General features: G+C 38.4%; 18 non-coding genes across 18 annotated transcripts; all 18 read left to right on the top strand.

The window, feature by feature from the left end:
- Window positions 1-284: 284 nt before the first annotated feature.
- On the top strand, window positions 285-357 carry trnar-ucg (transfer RNA arginine (anticodon UCG)). Its single transcript has one exon. It is a non-coding gene; the product is annotated as a tRNA-Arg (tRNA).
- A 1973-nt stretch (window positions 358-2330) lies between these two features.
- On the top strand, window positions 2331-2403 carry trnar-ucg (transfer RNA arginine (anticodon UCG)). The gene has a single exon. It is a non-coding gene; the product is annotated as a tRNA-Arg (tRNA).
- A 586-nt stretch (window positions 2404-2989) lies between these two features.
- trnar-ucg (transfer RNA arginine (anticodon UCG)) lies at window positions 2990-3062 on the top strand. The gene has a single exon. It is a non-coding gene; the product is annotated as a tRNA-Arg (tRNA).
- A 1506-nt stretch (window positions 3063-4568) lies between these two features.
- Window positions 4569-4641, top strand: trnar-ucg (transfer RNA arginine (anticodon UCG)). The gene has a single exon. It is a non-coding gene; the product is annotated as a tRNA-Arg (tRNA).
- Window positions 4642-5349: 708 nt separating this feature from the next.
- Window positions 5350-5422, top strand: trnar-ucg (transfer RNA arginine (anticodon UCG)). Its single transcript has one exon. It is a non-coding gene; the product is annotated as a tRNA-Arg (tRNA).
- Window positions 5423-6685: 1263 nt separating this feature from the next.
- trnar-ucg (transfer RNA arginine (anticodon UCG)) lies at window positions 6686-6758 on the top strand. Its single transcript has one exon. It is a non-coding gene; the product is annotated as a tRNA-Arg (tRNA).
- A 586-nt stretch (window positions 6759-7344) lies between these two features.
- trnar-ucg (transfer RNA arginine (anticodon UCG)) lies at window positions 7345-7417 on the top strand. The gene has a single exon. It is a non-coding gene; the product is annotated as a tRNA-Arg (tRNA).
- A 528-nt stretch (window positions 7418-7945) lies between these two features.
- trnar-ucg (transfer RNA arginine (anticodon UCG)) lies at window positions 7946-8018 on the top strand. Its single transcript has one exon. It is a non-coding gene; the product is annotated as a tRNA-Arg (tRNA).
- A 647-nt stretch (window positions 8019-8665) lies between these two features.
- trnar-ucg (transfer RNA arginine (anticodon UCG)) lies at window positions 8666-8738 on the top strand. The gene has a single exon. It is a non-coding gene; the product is annotated as a tRNA-Arg (tRNA).
- Window positions 8739-9446: 708 nt separating this feature from the next.
- On the top strand, window positions 9447-9519 carry trnar-ucg (transfer RNA arginine (anticodon UCG)). Its single transcript has one exon. It is a non-coding gene; the product is annotated as a tRNA-Arg (tRNA).
- Window positions 9520-10903: 1384 nt separating this feature from the next.
- trnar-ucg (transfer RNA arginine (anticodon UCG)) lies at window positions 10904-10976 on the top strand. Its single transcript has one exon. It is a non-coding gene; the product is annotated as a tRNA-Arg (tRNA).
- A 708-nt stretch (window positions 10977-11684) lies between these two features.
- trnar-ucg (transfer RNA arginine (anticodon UCG)) lies at window positions 11685-11757 on the top strand. Its single transcript has one exon. It is a non-coding gene; the product is annotated as a tRNA-Arg (tRNA).
- A 1384-nt stretch (window positions 11758-13141) lies between these two features.
- Window positions 13142-13214, top strand: trnar-ucg (transfer RNA arginine (anticodon UCG)). Its single transcript has one exon. It is a non-coding gene; the product is annotated as a tRNA-Arg (tRNA).
- Window positions 13215-13800: 586 nt separating this feature from the next.
- On the top strand, window positions 13801-13873 carry trnar-ucg (transfer RNA arginine (anticodon UCG)). Its single transcript has one exon. It is a non-coding gene; the product is annotated as a tRNA-Arg (tRNA).
- Window positions 13874-14458: 585 nt separating this feature from the next.
- trnar-ucg (transfer RNA arginine (anticodon UCG)) lies at window positions 14459-14531 on the top strand. Its single transcript has one exon. It is a non-coding gene; the product is annotated as a tRNA-Arg (tRNA).
- Window positions 14532-15239: 708 nt separating this feature from the next.
- Window positions 15240-15312, top strand: trnar-ucg (transfer RNA arginine (anticodon UCG)). Its single transcript has one exon. It is a non-coding gene; the product is annotated as a tRNA-Arg (tRNA).
- A 647-nt stretch (window positions 15313-15959) lies between these two features.
- On the top strand, window positions 15960-16032 carry trnar-ucg (transfer RNA arginine (anticodon UCG)). The gene has a single exon. It is a non-coding gene; the product is annotated as a tRNA-Arg (tRNA).
- Window positions 16033-16679: 647 nt separating this feature from the next.
- Window positions 16680-16752, top strand: trnar-ucg (transfer RNA arginine (anticodon UCG)). Its single transcript has one exon. It is a non-coding gene; the product is annotated as a tRNA-Arg (tRNA).
- The last annotated feature ends 118 nt before the right edge of the window (window positions 16753-16870 follow it).

Raw genomic sequence — 16870 nt, forward strand, 5'->3', positions numbered from 1 at the left:
TTCTTCAAATGTACTCTTGTTCACATTTCAAGATACAGACAGTTCTAGTACAACTGCAATTGTGGGAAACGACTTTGGAGCTCAGCTTTGTGAAATTGCCTCACATCTGGGTAATAAAAAAATATCTTTGAATGTACTACCTACTATTTCAAAATATTATTTAATGCTCTGAGTGTAATTTTCTTGCGGCGAAGTACCCATTTAGTTATCTTGGAATCGTGGACCAGTGGCCTTATGGATAAGGCATCAGCGTTCGGAGCTGAGGATTGTGGAGCTGGAATTGTGGCCCAGTGGCCTAATGGATAATGCATCAGCCTTCGGAGCTGAGGATTGTGGGTTCGAGTCCCATGTGGGTCATCTAAGATTGTGCAGAAAACAGTGGCATGAGGTCAAGAATGTCACAGTCTTTAATTGCCACTTGCTGTTAGGGCTCTAGTAAATATTTCAAGATACAGACAGTTCTAGTACAACTGCAATTTTGTGACACGACTTTGGAGCTCAGCTTTGTGAAATTGTCTCACATCTAGGTAATCCAAAACTTTATTCGAATGTACTCTTGTACATATTTCAAGATACAAACAGTTCTAGTACAACTGCAATTGTGGGAAACGACTTTGGAGCTCAGCTTTGTGAAATTGTCTCACATCTGGGTAATAAAAATATCTTTGAATGTACTACATACTATTTCAAAATATTATTTGTTGCTATTTATGGTTCGAGTCCCATCTGGGTCATATAAGATTGTGCAGAAAAACAGTGGCATGAGGTCAAGAATGTCACAGTCTTTAATTGCCACTTGCTGTTTGGGCTCTTGTACATATTTCAAGATACAGACAGTTCTAGTACAACTGCAATTGTGGGACACGACTTTGGAGCTCAGCTTTGTGCAATTGTCTCACATCTAGGTAATCAAAAACTTTATTTGAATGTACTCTTGTACATATTTCAAGATACTGACAGTTCTAGTACAACTGCAATTTTGTGACACGACTTTGGAGCTCAGCTTTGTGCAATTGTCTCACATCTAGGTAATCAAAAACTTTCTTTGAATGTACTACATACTATTTCAAAATATTGTTTAATGCTCTGAATGTAATTTTCTTGCGCCGAAGTACCCATTTAGTTATCTTGGAATCGTGGCCCAGTGGCCTCATGGATAAGGCATATCAGCCTAGGTAATCAAAATCTTTCTTTGAATGTACTACCGACTTCTCCAAAATATTATTTTTATGCTAATCAAAAACTTTCTTCAAATGTACTCTTCTCAAAAAAGATACAGACAGTTGTAGTCTTTAATTGCAACTTGCTGATAGGGCTCTTGTACATATTTCAAGATACAGACAGTTCTAGTTTTTAATTGCCACTTGCTGATAGGGCTCTTGTACATATTTCAAGATACAGACAGTTCTAGTACAACTGCAAAATTTGTGACACGACTTTGGAGCTCAGCTTTGTGCAATTGTCTCACATCTACGTGATCAAAATCTTTCTTTGAATGTACTACCGACTTCTCCAAAATATTATTTTATGCTAATCAAAAACTTTCTTCAAATGTACTCTTATTCACATTTCAAGATACAGACAGTTCTAGTACAACTGCAATTTTGGGACACGACTTTGGAGCTCAGCTTTGTGAAATTGTCTCACATCTAGGTAATCCAAAACTTTATTCGAATGTACTCTTGTACATATTTCAAGATACAAACAGTTCTAGTACAACTGCAATTGTGGGAAACGACTTTGGAGCTCAGCTTTGTGAAATTGTCTCACATCTGGGTAATAAAAATATCTTTGAATGTACTACATACTATTTCAAAATATTATTTGTTGCTATTTATGGTTCGAGTCCCATCTGGGTCATATAAGATTGTGCAGAAAAACAGTGGCATGAGGTCAAGAATGTCACAGTCTTTAATTGCCACTTGCTGTTTGGGCTCTTGTACATATTTCAAGATACAGACAGTTCTAGTACAACTGCAATTGTGGGACACGACTTTGGAGCTCAGCTTTGTGCAATTGTCTCACATCTAGGTAATCAAAAACTTTATTTGAATGTACTCTTGTACATATTTCAAGATACAGACAGTTCTAGTACAACTGCAATTTTGTGACACGACTTTGGAGCTCAGCTTTGTGCAATTGTCTCACATCTAGGTAATCAAAAACTTTCTTTGAATGTACTACATACTATTTCAAAATATTGTTTAATGCTCTGAATGTAATTTTCTTGCGCCGAAGTACCCATTTAGTTATCTTGGAATCGTGGCCCAGTGGCCTCATGGATAAGGCATATCAGCCTTCGGAGCTGAGGATTGTGGAGCTGGAAATGTGGCCCAGTGGCCTAATGGATAAGGCATCAGCCTTCGGAGCTGAGGATTGTGGGTTCGAGTCCCATCTGGGTCATCCAAGATTGTGCAGAAAAACAGTGGCATGAGGTCAAGAATGTCACAGTCATTAATTGCCACTTGCTGTTAGGGCTCTAGTAAATTTTTCAAGATACAGACAGTTCTAGTTTTTAACAGCAACTTGCTGATAGGGCTCTTGTACATATTTCAAGATACAGACAGTTCTAGTACAACTGCAATTTTGTGACACGACTTTGGAGCTCAGCTTTGTCCAATTGTCTCACATCTAGGTAATCAAAATCTTTCTTTGAATGTACTACCGACTTCTCCAAAATATTATTTTTATGCTAATCAAAAACTTTCTTCAAATGTACTCTTGTTCACATTTCAAGATACAGACAGTTCTAGTACAACTGCAATTGTGGGAAACGACTTTGGAGCTCAGCTTTGTGAAATTGCCTCACATCTGGGTAATAAAAAAATATCTTTGAATGTACTACCTACTATTTCAAAATATTATTTAATGCTCTGAGTGTAATTTTCTTGCGGCGAAGTACCCATTTAGTTATCTTGGAATCGTGGACCAGTGGCCTTATGGATAAGGCATCAGCGATCGGAGATGAGGATTGTGGAGCTGGAATTGTGGCCCAGTGGCCTAATGGATAATGCATCAGCCTTCGGAGCTGAGGATTGTGGGTTCGAGTCCCATCTGGGTCATCTAAGATTGTGCAGAAAACAGTGGCATGAGGTCAAGAATGTCACAGTCTTTAATTGCCACTTGCTGTTAGGGCTCTAGTAAATATTTCAAGATACAGACAGTTCTAGTTTTTAATTGCAACTTGCTGATAGGGCTCTTTTACATATTTCAAGATACAGACAGTTCTAGTACAACTGCAATTTTGTGACACAACTTTGGAGCTCAGCTTTGTGCAATTGTCTCACATCTAGGTAATCAAAAACTTTATTTGAATGTACTCTTGTACATATTTCAAGATACAGACAGTTCTCGTACAACTGCAATTTTGTGACACAACTTTGGAGCTCAGCTTTGTGCAATTGTCTCACATCTAGGTAATCAAAATCTTTCTTTGAATGTACTACCGACTTCTCCAAAATATTATTTTTATGCTAATCAAAAACTTTCTTCAAATGTACTCTTTTCAAAAAAGATACAGACAGTTGTAGTCTTTAATTGCAACTTGCTGATAGGGCTCTTGTACATATTTCAAGATACAGACAGTTCTAGTTTTTAATTGCCACTTGCTGATAGGGCTCTTGTACATATTTCAAGATACAGACAGTTCTAGTACAACTGCAATTTTGTGACACGACTTTGGAGCTCAGCTTTGTGCAATTGTCTCACATCTAGGTGATCAAAATCTTTCTTTGAATGTACTACCGACTTCTCCAAAATATTATTTTATGCTAATCAAAAACTTTCTTCAAATGTACTCTTGTTCACATTTCAAGATACAGACAGTTCTAGTACAACTGCAATTTTGGGACACGACTTTGGAGCTCAGCTTTGTGAAATTGTCTCACATCTAGGTAATCCAAAACTTTATTCGAATGTACTCTTTTACATATTTCAAGATACAAACAGTTCTAGTACAACTGCAATTGTGGGAAACGACTTTGGAGCTCAGCTTTGTGAAATTGTCTCACATCTGGGTAATAAAAATATCTTTGAATGTACTACATACTATTTCAAAATATTATTTGTTGCTATTTATGGTTCGAGTCCCATCTGGGTCATATAAGATTGTGCAGAAAAACAGTGGCATGAGGTCAAGAATGTCACAGTCTTTAATTGCCACTTGCTGTTTGGGCTCTTGTACATATTTCAAGATACAGACAGTTCTAGTACAACTGCAATTGTGGGACACGACTTTGGAGCTCAGCTTTGTGCAATTGTCTCACATCTAGGTAATCAAAAACTTTATTTGAATGTACTCTTGTACATATTTCAAGATACAGACAGTTCTAGTACAACTGCAATTTTGTGACACGACTTTGGAGCTCAGCTTTGTGCAATTGTCTCACATCTAGGTAATCAAAAACTTTCTTTGAAAGTACTACATACTATTTCAAAATATTGTTTAATGCTCTGAATGTAATTTTCTTGCGCCGAAGTACCCATTTAGTTATCTTGGAATCGTGGCCCAGTGGCCTCATGGATGAGGCATCAGCCTTCGGAGCTGAGGATTGTGGAGCTGGAATTGTGGCCCAGTGGCCTAATGGATAAGGCATCAGCCTTCGGAGCTGAGGATTGTGGGTTCGAGTCCCATCTGGGTCATCTAAGATTGTGCAGAAAAACAGTGGCATGAGGTCAAGAATGTCACAGTCTTTAATTGCCACTTGCTGTTAGGGCTCTTGTACATATTTCAAGATACAGACAGTTCTAGTTTTTAATTGCCACTTGCTGATAGGGCTCTTGTACATATTTCAAGATACAGACAGTTCTAGTACAACTGCAATTTTGTGACACGACTTTGGAGCCCAGCTTTGTGCAATTGTCTCACATCTAGGTAATCGAAATCTTTCTTTGAATGTACTGCCGACTTCTCCAAAATATTATTTTATGCTAATCAAAAACTTTCTTCAAATGTACTCTTGTTCACATTTCAAGATATAGACAGTTCTAGTACAACTGCAATTGTGGGACACGACTTTGGAGCTCAGCTTTGTGCAATTGTCTCACATCTAGGTAATCAAAAACTTTATTTGAATGTACTCTTGTACATATTTCAAGATACAGACAGTTCTAGTACAACTGCAATTTTGTGACACGACTTTGGAGCTCAGCTTTGTGCAATTGTCTCAAATCTAGGTAATCAAAAACTTTCTTTGAATGTACTACATACTATTTCAAAATATTTTTTAATGCTCTGAATGTAATTTTCTTGCGCCGAAGTACCCATTTAGTTATCTTGGAATAGTGGCCCAGTGGCCTCATGGATGAGGCATCAGCCTTCGGAGCTGAGGATTGTGGAGCTGGAATTGTGGCCCAGTGGCCTAATGGATAAGGCATCAGCCTTCGGAGCTGAGGATTGTGGGTTCGAGTCCCATCTGGGTCATCTAAGATTGTGCAGAAAAACAGTGGCATGAGGTCAAGAATGTCACAGTCTTTAATTGCCACTTGCTGTTAGGGCTCTTGTACATATTTCAAGATACAGACAGTTCTAGTTTTTAATTGCCACTTGCTGATAGGGCTCTTGTACATATTTCAAGATACAGACAGTTCTAGTACAACTGCAATTTTGTGACACAACTTTGGAGCTCAGCTTTGTGCAATTGTCTCACATCTAGGTAATCAAAATCTTTCTTTGAATGTACTACCGACTTCTCCAAAATATTATTTTTATGCTAATCAAAAACTTTCTTCAAATGTACTCTTCTCAAAAAAGATACAGACAGTTGTAGTCTTTAATTGCAACTTGCTGATAGGGCTCTTGTACATATTTCAAGATACAGACAGTTCTAGTTTTTAATTGCCACTTGCTGATAGGGCTCTTGTACATATTTCAAGATACAGACAGTTCTAGTACAACTGCAATTTTGTGACACGACTTTGGAGCTCAGCTTTGTGCAATTGTCTCACATCTAGGTGATCAAAATCTTTCTTTGAATGTACTACCGACTTCTCCAAAATATTATTTTATGCTAATCAAAAACTTTCTTCAAATGTACTCTTGTTCACATTTCAAGATACAGACAGTTCTAGTACAACTGCAATTTTGGGACACGACTTTGGAGCTCAGCTTTGTGAAATTGTCTCACATCTGGGTAATAAAAATATCTTTGAATGTACTACATACTATTTCAAAATATTATTTGTTGCTATTTATGGTTCGAGTCCCATCTGGGTCATATAAGATTGTGCAGAAAAACAGTGGCATGAGGTCAAGAATGTCACAGTCTTTAATTGCCACTTGCTGTTTGGGCTCTTGTACATATTTCAAGATACAGACAGTTCTAGTACAACTGCAATTGTGGGACACGACTTTGGAGCTCAGCTTTGTGCAATTGTCTCACATCTAGGTAATCAAAAACTTTATTTGAATGTACTCTTGTACATATTTCAAGATACAGACAGTTCTAGTACAACTGCAATTTTGTGACACGACTTTGGAGCTCAGCTTTGTGCAATTGTCTCACATCTAGGTAATCAAAAACTTTCTTTGAATGTACTACATACTATTTCAAAATATTGTTTAATGCTCTGAATGTAATTTTCTTGCGCCGAAGTACCCATTTAGTTATCTTGGAATCGTGGCCCAGTGGCCTCATGGATAAGGCATATCAGCCTTCGGAGCTGAGGATTGTGGAGCTGGAAATGTGGCCCAGTGGCCTAATGGATAAGGCATCAGCCTTCGGAGCTGAGGATTGTGGGTTCGAGTCCCATCTGGGTCATCCAAGATTGTGCAGAAAAACAGTGGCATGAGGTCAAGAATGTCACAGTCATTAATTGCCACTTGCTGTTAGGGCTCTAGTAAATTTTTCAAGATACAGACAGTTCTAGTTTTTAACAGCAACTTGCTGATAGGGCTCTTGTACATATTTCAAGATACAGACAGTTCTAGTACAACTGCAATTTTGTGACACGACTTTGGAGCTCAGCTTTGTCCAATTGTCTCACATCTAGGTAATCAAAATCTTTCTTTGAATGTACTACCGACTTCTCCAAAATATTATTTTTATGCTAATCAAAAACTTTCTTCAAATGTACTCTTGTTCACATTTCAAGATACAGACAGTTCTAGTACAACTGCAATTGTGGGAAACGACTTTGGAGCTCAGCTTTGTGAAATTGCCTCACATCTGGGTAATAAAAAAATATCTTTGAATGTACTACCTACTATTTCAAAATATTATTTAATGCTCTGAGTGTAATTTTCTTGCGGCGAAGTACCCATTTAGTTATCTTGGAATCGTGGACCAGTGGCCTTATGGATAAGGCATCAGCGATCGGAGATGAGGATTGTGGAGCTGGAATTGTGGCCCAGTGGCCTAATGGATAATGCATCAGCCTTCGGAGCTGAGGATTGTGGGTTCGAGTCCCATCTGGGTCATCTAAGATTGTGCAGAAAACAGTGGCATGAGGTCAAGAATGTCACAGTCTTTAATTGCCACTTGCTGTTAGGGCTCTAGTAAATATTTCAAGATACAGACAGTTCTAGTTTTTAATTGCAACTTGCTGATAGGGCTCTTTTACATATTTCAAGATACAGACAGTTCTAGTACAACTGCAATTTTGTGACACAACTTTGGAGCTCAGCTTTGTGCAATTGTCTCACATCTAGGTAATCAAAAACTTTATTTGAATGTACTCTTGTACATATTTCAAGATACAGACAGTTCTCGTACAACTGCAATTTTGTGACACGACTTTGGAGCTCAGCTTTGTGCAATTGTCTCACATCTAGGTAATCAAAAACTTTCTTTGAAAGTTTTACCTACTATTTCAAAATATTATTTAATGCTCTGAATGTAATTTTCTTGCGCCGAAGTATCCATTTAGTTATCTTGGAATCGTGGACCAGTGGCCTTATGGATAAGGCATCAGCCTTCGGACCTGAGGATTGTTGAGATGGAACTGTGGCCCAGTGGCCTAATGGATAAGGCATCAGCCTTCGGAGCTGAGGATTGTGGGTTCGAGTCCCATCTGGGTCATCTAAGATTGTGCAGAAAAACAGTGGCATGAGGTCAAGAATGTCACAGTCTTTAATTGCCACTTGCTGTTAGGGCTCTTGTACATATTTCAAGATACAGACAGTTCTAGTACAACTGCAATTTTGTGACACGACTTTGGAGCCCAGCTTTGTGCAATTGTCTCACATCTAGGTAATCGAAATCTTTCTTTGAATGTACTGCCGACTTCTCCAAAATATTATTTTATGCTAATCAAAAACTTTCTTCAAATGTACTCTTGTTCACATTTCAAGATATAGACAGTTCTAGTACAACTGCAATTGTGGGACACGACTTTGGAGCTCAGCTTTGTGCAATTGTCTCACATCTAGGTAATCAAAAACTTTATTTGAATGTACTCTTGTACATATTTCAAGATACAGACAGTTCTAGTACAACTGCAATTTTGTGACACGACTTTGGAGCTCAGCTTTGTGCAATTGTCTCAAATCTAGGTAATCAAAAACTTTCTTTGAATGTACTACATACTATTTCAAAATATTTTTTAATGCTCTGAATGTAATTTTCTTGCGCCGAAGTACCCATTTAGTTATCTTGGAATCGTGGCCCAGTGGCCTCATGGATGAGGCATCAGCCTTCGGAGCTGAGGATTGTGGAGCTGGAATTGTGGCCCAGTGGCCTAATGGATAAGGCATCAGCCTTCGGAGCTGAGGATTGTGGGTTCGAGTCCCATCTGGGTCATCTAAGATTGTGCAGAAAAACAGTGGCATGAGGTCAAGAATGTCACAGTCTTTAATTGCCACTTGCTGTTAGGGCTCTTGTACATATTTCAAGATACAGACAGTTCTAGTTTTTAATTGCCACTTGCTGATAGGGCTCTTGTACATATTTCAAGATACAGACAGTTCTAGTACAACTGCAATTTTGTGACACGACTTTGGAGCCCAGCTTTGTGCAATTGTCTCACATCTAGGTAATCGAAATCTTTCTTTGAATGTACTGCCGACTTCTCCAAAATATTATTTTATGCTAATCAAAAACTTTCTTCAAATGTACTCTTGTTCACATTTCAAGATATAGACAGTTCTAGTACAACTGCAATTGTGGGACACGACTTTGGAGCTCAGCTTTGTGCAATTGTCTCACATCTAGGTAATCAAAAACTTTATTTGAATGTACTCTTGTACATATTTCAAGATACAGACAGTTCTAGTACAACTGCAATTTTGTGACACGACTTTGGAGCTCAGCTTTGTGCAATTGTCTCAAATCTAGGTAATCAAAAACTTTCTTTGAATGTACTACATACTATTTCAAAATATTTTTTAATGCTCTGAATGTAATTTTCTTGCGCCGAAGTACCCATTTAGTTATCTTGGAATAGTGGCCCAGTGGCCTCATGGATGAGGCATCAGCCTTCGGAGCTGAGGATTGTGGAGCTGGAATTGTGGCCCAGTGGCCTAATGGATAAGGCATCAGCCTTCGGAGCTGAGGATTGTGGGTTCGAGTCCCATCTGGGTCATCTAAGATTGTGCAGAAAAACAGTGGCATGAGGTCAAGAATGTCACAGTCTTTAATTGCCACTTGCTGTTAGGGCTCTTGTACATATTTCAAGATACAGACAGTTCTAGTTTTTAATTGCCACTTGCTGATAGGGCTCTTGTACATATTTCAAGATACAGACAGTTCTAGTACAACTGCAATTTTGTGACACAACTTTGGAGCTCAGCTTTGTGCAATTGTCTCACATCTAGGTAATCAAAATCTTTCTTTGAATGTACTACCGACTTCTCCAAAATATTATTTTTATGCTAATCAAAAACTTTCTTCAAATGTACTCTTTTCAAAAAAGATACAGACAGTTGTAGTCTTTAATTGCAACTTGCTGATAGGGCTCTTGTACATATTTCAAGATACAGACAGTTCTAGTTTTTAATTGCCACTTGCTGATAGGGCTCTTGTACATATTTCAAGATACAGACAGTTCTAGTACAACTGCAATTTTGTGACACGACTTTGGAGCTCAGCTTTGTGCAATTGTCTCACATCTAGGTGATCAAAATCTTTCTTTGAATGTACTACCGACTTCTCCAAAATATTATTTTATGCTAATCAAAAACTTTCTTCAAATGTACTCTTGTTCACATTTCAAGATACAGACAGTTCTAGTACAACTGCAATTTTGGGACACGACTTTGGAGCTCAGCTTTGTGAAATTGTCTCACATCTAGGTAATCCAAAACTTTATTCGAATGTACTCTTTTACATATTTCAAGATACAAACAGTTCTAGTACAACTGCAATTGTGGGAAACGACTTTGGAGCTCAGCTTTGTGAAATTGTCTCACATCTGGGTAATAAAAATATCTTTGAATGTACTACATACTATTTCAAAATATTATTTGTTGCTATTTATGGTTCGAGTCCCATCTGGGTCATATAAGATTGTGCAGAAAAACAGTGGCATGAGGTCAAGAATGTCACAGTCTTTAATTGCCACTTGCTGTTTGGGCTCTTGTACATATTTCAAGATACAGACAGTTCTAGTACAACTGCAATTGTGGGACACGACTTTGGAGCTCAGCTTTGTGCAATTGTCTCACATCTAGGTAATCAAAAACTTTATTTGAATGTACTCTTGTACATATTTCAAGATACAGACAGTTCTAGTACAACTGCAATTTTGTGACACGACTTTGGAGCTCAGCTTTGTGCAATTGTCTCACATCTAGGTAATCAAAAACTTTCTTTGAAAGTACTACATACTATTTCAAAATATTGTTTAATGCTCTGAATGTAATTTTCTTGCGCCGAAGTACCCATTTAGTTATCTTGGAATCGTGGCCCAGTGGCCTCATGGATGAGGCATCAGCCTTCGGAGCTGAGGATTGTGGAGCTGGAATTGTGGCCCAGTGGCCTAATGGATAAGGCATCAGCCTTCGGAGCTGAGGATTGTGGGTTCGAGTCCCATCTGGGTCATCTAAGATTGTGCAGAAAAACAGTGGCATGAGGTCAAGAATGTCACAGTCTTTAATTGCCACTTGCTGTTAGGGCTCTTGTACATATTTCAAGATACAGACAGTTCTAGTTTTTAATTGCCACTTGCTGATAGGGCTCTTGTACATATTTCAAGATACAGACAGTTCTAGTACAACTGCAATTTTGTGACACGACTTTGGAGCCCAGCTTTGTGCAATTGTCTCACATCTAGGTAATCGAAATCTTTCTTTGAATGTACTGCCGACTTCTCCAAAATATTATTTTATGCTAATCAAAAACTTTCTTCAAATGTACTCTTGTTCACATTTCAAGATATAGACAGTTCTAGTACAACTGCAATTGTGGGACACGACTTTGGAGCTCAGCTTTGTGCAATTGTCTCACATCTAGGTAATCAAAAACTTTATTTGAATGTACTCTTGTACATATTTCAAGATACAGACAGTTCTAGTACAACTGCAATTTTGTGACACGACTTTGGAGCTCAGCTTTGTGCAATTGTCTCAAATCTAGGTAATCAAAAACTTTCTTTGAATGTACTACATACTATTTCAAAATATTTTTTAATGCTCTGAATGTAATTTTCTTGCGCCGAAGTACCCATTTAGTTATCTTGGAATAGTGGCCCAGTGGCCTCATGGATGAGGCATCAGCCTTCGGAGCTGAGGATTGTGGAGCTGGAATTGTGGCCCAGTGGCCTAATGGATAAGGCATCAGCCTTCGGAGCTGAGGATTGTGGGTTCGAGTCCCATCTGGGTCATCTAAGATTGTGCAGAAAAACAGTGGCATGAGGTCAAGAATGTCACAGTCTTTAATTGCCACTTGCTGTTAGGGCTCTTGTACATATTTCAAGATACAGACAGTTCTAGTTTTTAATTGCCACTTGCTGATAGGGCTCTTGTACATATTTCAAGATACAGACAGTTCTAGTACAACTGCAATTTTGTGACACAACTTTGGAGCTCAGCTTTGTGCAATTGTCTCACATCTAGGTAATCAAAATCTTTCTTTGAATGTACTACCGACTTCTCCAAAATATTATTTTTATGCTAATCAAAAACTTTCTTCAAATGTACTCTTCTCAAAAAAGATACAGACAGTTGTAGTCTTTAATTGCAACTTGCTGATAGGGCTCTTGTACATATTTCAAGATACAGACAGTTCTAGTTTTTAATTGCCACTTGCTGATAGGGCTCTTGTACATATTTCAAGATACAGACAGTTCTAGTACAACTGCAATTTTGTGACACGACTTTGGAGCTCAGCTTTGTGCAATTGTCTCACATCTAGGTGATCAAAATCTTTCTTTGAATGTACTACCGACTTCTCCAAAATATTATTTTATGCTAATCAAAAACTTTCTTCAAATGTACTCTTGTTCACATTTCAAGATACAGACAGTTCTAGTACAACTGCAATTTTGGGACACGACTTTGGAGCTCAGCTTTGTGAAATTGTCTCACATCTAGGTAATTCAAAACTTTATTCGAATGTACTCTTGTACATATTTCAAGTTACAAACAGTTCTAGTACAACTGCAATTGTGGGAAACGACTTTGGAGCTCAGCTTTGTGAAATTGTCTCACATCTGGGTAATAAAAATATCTTTGAATGTACTACATACTATTTCAAAATATTATTTGTTGCTATTTATGGTTCGAGTCCCATCTGGGTCATATAAGATTGTGCAGAAAAACAGTGGCATGAGGTCAAGAATGTCACAGTCTTTAATTGCCACTTGCTGTTTGGGCTCTTGTACATATTTCAAGATACAGACAGTTCTAGTACAACTGCAATTGTGGGACACGACTTTGGAGCTCAGCTTTGTGCAATTGTCTCACATCTAGGTAATCAAAAACTTTATTTGAATGTACTCTTGTACATATTTCAAGATACAGACAGTTCTAGTACAACTGCAATTTTGTGACACGACTTTGGAGCTCAGCTTTGTGCAATTGTCTCACATCTAGGTAATCAAAAACTTTCTTTGAATGTACTACATACTATTTCAAAATATTGTTTAATGCTCTGAATGTAATTTTCTTGCGCCGAAGTACCCATTTAGTTATCTTGGAATCGTGGCCCAGTGGCCTCATGGATAAGGCATCAGCCTTCGGAGCTGAGGATCGTGGAGCTGGAAATGTGGCCCAGTGGCCTAATGGATAAGGCATCAGCCTTCGGAGCTGAGGATTGTGGGTTCGAGTCCCATCTGGGTCATCCAAGATTGTGCAGAAAAACAGTGGCATGAGGTCAAGAATGTCACAGTCTTTAATTGCCACTTGCTGTTAGGGCTCTTGTACATATTTCAAGATACAGACAGTTCTAGTTTTTAATTGCCACTTGTTGATAGGGTTCTTGTACATATTTCAAGATACAGACAGTTCTAGTACAACTGCAATTTTGTGACACAACTTTGGAGCTCAGCTTTGTGCAATTGTCTCACATCTAGGTAATCAAAATCTTTCTTTGAATGTACTACCGACTTCTCCAAAATATTATTTTTATGCTAATCAAAAACTTTCTTCAAATGTACTCTTGTTCACATTTCAAGATACAGACAGTTCTAGTACAACTGCAATTGTGGGAAACGACTTTGGAGCTCAGCTTTGTGAAATTGCCTCACATCTGGGTAATAAAAAAATATCTTTGAATGTACTACCTACTATTTCAAAATATTATTTAATGCTCTGAATGTAATTTTCTTGCGGCGAAGTACCCATTTAGTTATCTTGGAATCGTGGACCAGTGGCCTTATGGATAAGGCATCAGCCTTTGGAGCTGAGGATTGTGGAGCTGGAATTGTGGCCCAGTGGCCTAATGGATAAGGCATCAGCCTTCGGAGCTGAGGATTGTGGGTTCGAGTTCCATCTGGGTCATCTAAGATTGTGCAGAAAACCGTGGCATGAGGTCAAGAATGTCACAGTCATTAATTGCCACTTGCTGTTAGGGCTCTAGTAAATATTTCAAGATACAGACAGTTCTAGTTTTTAACAGCAACTTGCTGATAGGGCTCTTGTACATATTTCAAGATACAGACAGTTCTAGTACAACTGCAATTTTGTGACACGACTTTGGAGCTCAGCTTTGTCCAATTGTCTCACATCTAGGTAATCAAAATCTTTCTTTGAATGTACTACCGACTTCTCCAAAATATTATTTTTATGCTAATCAAAAACTTTCTTCAAATGTACTCTTGTTCACATTTCAAGATACAGACAGTTCTAGTACAACTGCAATTGTGGGAAACGACTTTGGAGCTCAGCTTTGTGAAATTGCCTCACATCTGGGTAATAAAAAAATATCTTTGAATGTACTACCTACTATTTCAAAATATTATTTAATGCTCTGAGTGTAATTTTCTTGCGGCGAAGTACCCATTTAGTTATCTTGGAATCGTGGACCAGTGGCCTTATGGATAAGGCATCAGCGTTCGGAGCTGAGGATTGTGAAGCTGGAATTGTGGCCCAGTGGCCTAATGGATAATGCATCAGCCTTCGGAGCTGAGGATTGTGGGTTCGAGTCCCATCTGGGTCATCTAAGATTGTGCAGAAAACAGTGGCATGAGGTCAAGAATGTCACAGTCTTTAATTGCCACTTGCTGATAGGGCTCTAGTAAATATTTCAAGATACAGACAGTTCTAGTTTTTAATTGCAACTTGCTGATAGGGCTCTTGTACATATTTCAAGATACAGACAGTTCTAGTACAACTGCAATTTTGTGACACAACTTTGGAGCTCAGCTTTGTGCAATTGTCTCACATCTAGGTAATTAAAATCTTTCTTTGAATGTACTACCGACTTCTCCAAAATATTATTTTTATGCTAATCAAAAACTTTCTTCAAATGTACTCTTGTTCACATTTCAAGATACAGACAGTTCTAGTTCAACTGCAATTGTGGGACACGACTTTGGAGCTCAGCTTTGTGCAATTGTCTCACATCTAGGTAATCAAAAACTTTATTTGAATGTACTCTTGTACATATTTCAAGATACAGACAGTTCTCGTACAACTGCAATTTTGTGACACGACTTTGGAGCTCAGCTTTGTGCAATTGTCTCACATCTAGGTAATCAAAAACTTTCTTTGAAAGTTTTACCTACTATTTCAAAATATTATTTAATGCTCTGAATGTAATTTTCTTGCGCCGAAGTATCCATTTAGTTATCTTGGAATCGTGGACCAGTGGCCTTATGGATAAGGCATCAGCCTTCGGACCTGAGGATTGCTGAAATGGAACTGTGGCCCAGTGGCCTAATGGATAAGGCATCAGCCTTCGGAGCTGAGGATTGTGGGTTCGAGTCCCATCTGGGTCATCTAAGATTGTGCAGAAAAACAGTGGCATGAGGTCAAGAATGTCACAGTCTTTAATTGCCACTTGCTGTTAGGGCTCTTGTACATATTTCAAGATACAGACAGTTCTAGTACAACTGCAATTTTGTGACACGACTTTGGAGCCCAGCTTTGTGCAATTGTCTCACATCTAGGTAATCGAAATCTTTCTTTGAATGTACTGCCGACTTCTCCAAAATATTATTTTATGCTAATCAAAAACTTTCTTCAAATGTACTCTTGTTCACATTTCAAGATATAGACAGTTCTAGTACAACTGCAATTGTGGGACACGACTTTGGAGCTCAGCTCTGTGCAATTGTCTCACATCTAGGTAATCAAAAACTTTATTTGAATGTACTCTTGTACATATTTCAAGATACAGACAGTTCTAGTACAACTGCAATTTTGTGACACGACTTTGGAGCTCAGCTTTGTGCAATTGTCTCAAATCTAGGTAATCAAAAACTTTCTTTGAATGTACTACATACTATTTCAAAATATTTTTTAATGCTCTGAATGTAATTTTCTTGCGCCGAAGTACCCATTTAGTTATCTTGGAATCGTGGCCCAGTGGCCTCATGGATGAGGCATCAGCCTTCGGAGCTGAGGATTGTGGAGCTTTAATTGTGGCCCAGTGGCCTAATGGATAAGGCATCAGCCTTCGGAGCTGAGGATTGTGGGTTCGAGTCCCATCTGGGTCATCTAAGATTGTGCAGAAAAACAGTGGCATGAGGTCAAGAATGTCACAGTCTTTAATTGCCACTTGCTGTTAGGGCTCTTGTACATATTTCAAGATACAGACAGTTCTAGTACAACTGCAATTTTGTGACACGACTTTGGAGCCCAGCTTTGTGCAATTGTCTCACATCTAGGTAATCGAAATCTTTCTTTGAATGTACTGCCGACTTCTCCAAAATATTATTTTATGCTAATCAAAAACTTTCTTCAAATGTACTCTTGTTCACATTTCAAGATACAGACAGTTCTAGTACAACTGCAATTGTTGGACACGACTTTGGAGCTCAGCTCTGTGCAATTGTCTCACATCTAGGTAATCAAAAACTTTATTTGAATGTACTCTTGTACATATTTCAAGATACAGACAGTTCTAGTACAACTGCAATTTTGTGACACGACTTTGGAGCTCAGCTTTGTGCAATTGTCTCAAATCTAGGTAATCAAAAACTTTCTTTGAATGTACTACATACTATTTCAAAATATTTTTTAATGCTCTGAATGTAATTTTCTTGCGCCGAAGTACCCATTTAGTTATCTTGGAATCGTGGCCCAGTGGCCTCATGGATGAGGCATCAGCCTTCGGAGCTGAGGATTGTGGAGCTGGAATTGTGGCCCAGTGGCCTAATGGATAAGGCATCAGCCTTCGGAGCTGAGGATTGTGGGTTCGAGTCCCATCTGGGTCATCTAAGATTGTGCAGAAAAACAGTGGCATGAGGTCAAGAATGTCACAGTCTTTAATTGCCACTTGCTGTTAGGGCTCTTGTACATATTTCAAGATACAGACAGTTCTAGTTTTTAATT

This window comes from Siphateles boraxobius, unplaced genomic scaffold (genome assembly GCF_051911475.1).
Source record: "Siphateles boraxobius isolate OS27281-9 unplaced genomic scaffold, OSU_SipBor_1 56, whole genome shotgun sequence".
NCBI lineage: Eukaryota > Metazoa > Chordata > Actinopteri > Cypriniformes > Leuciscidae > Siphateles > Siphateles boraxobius.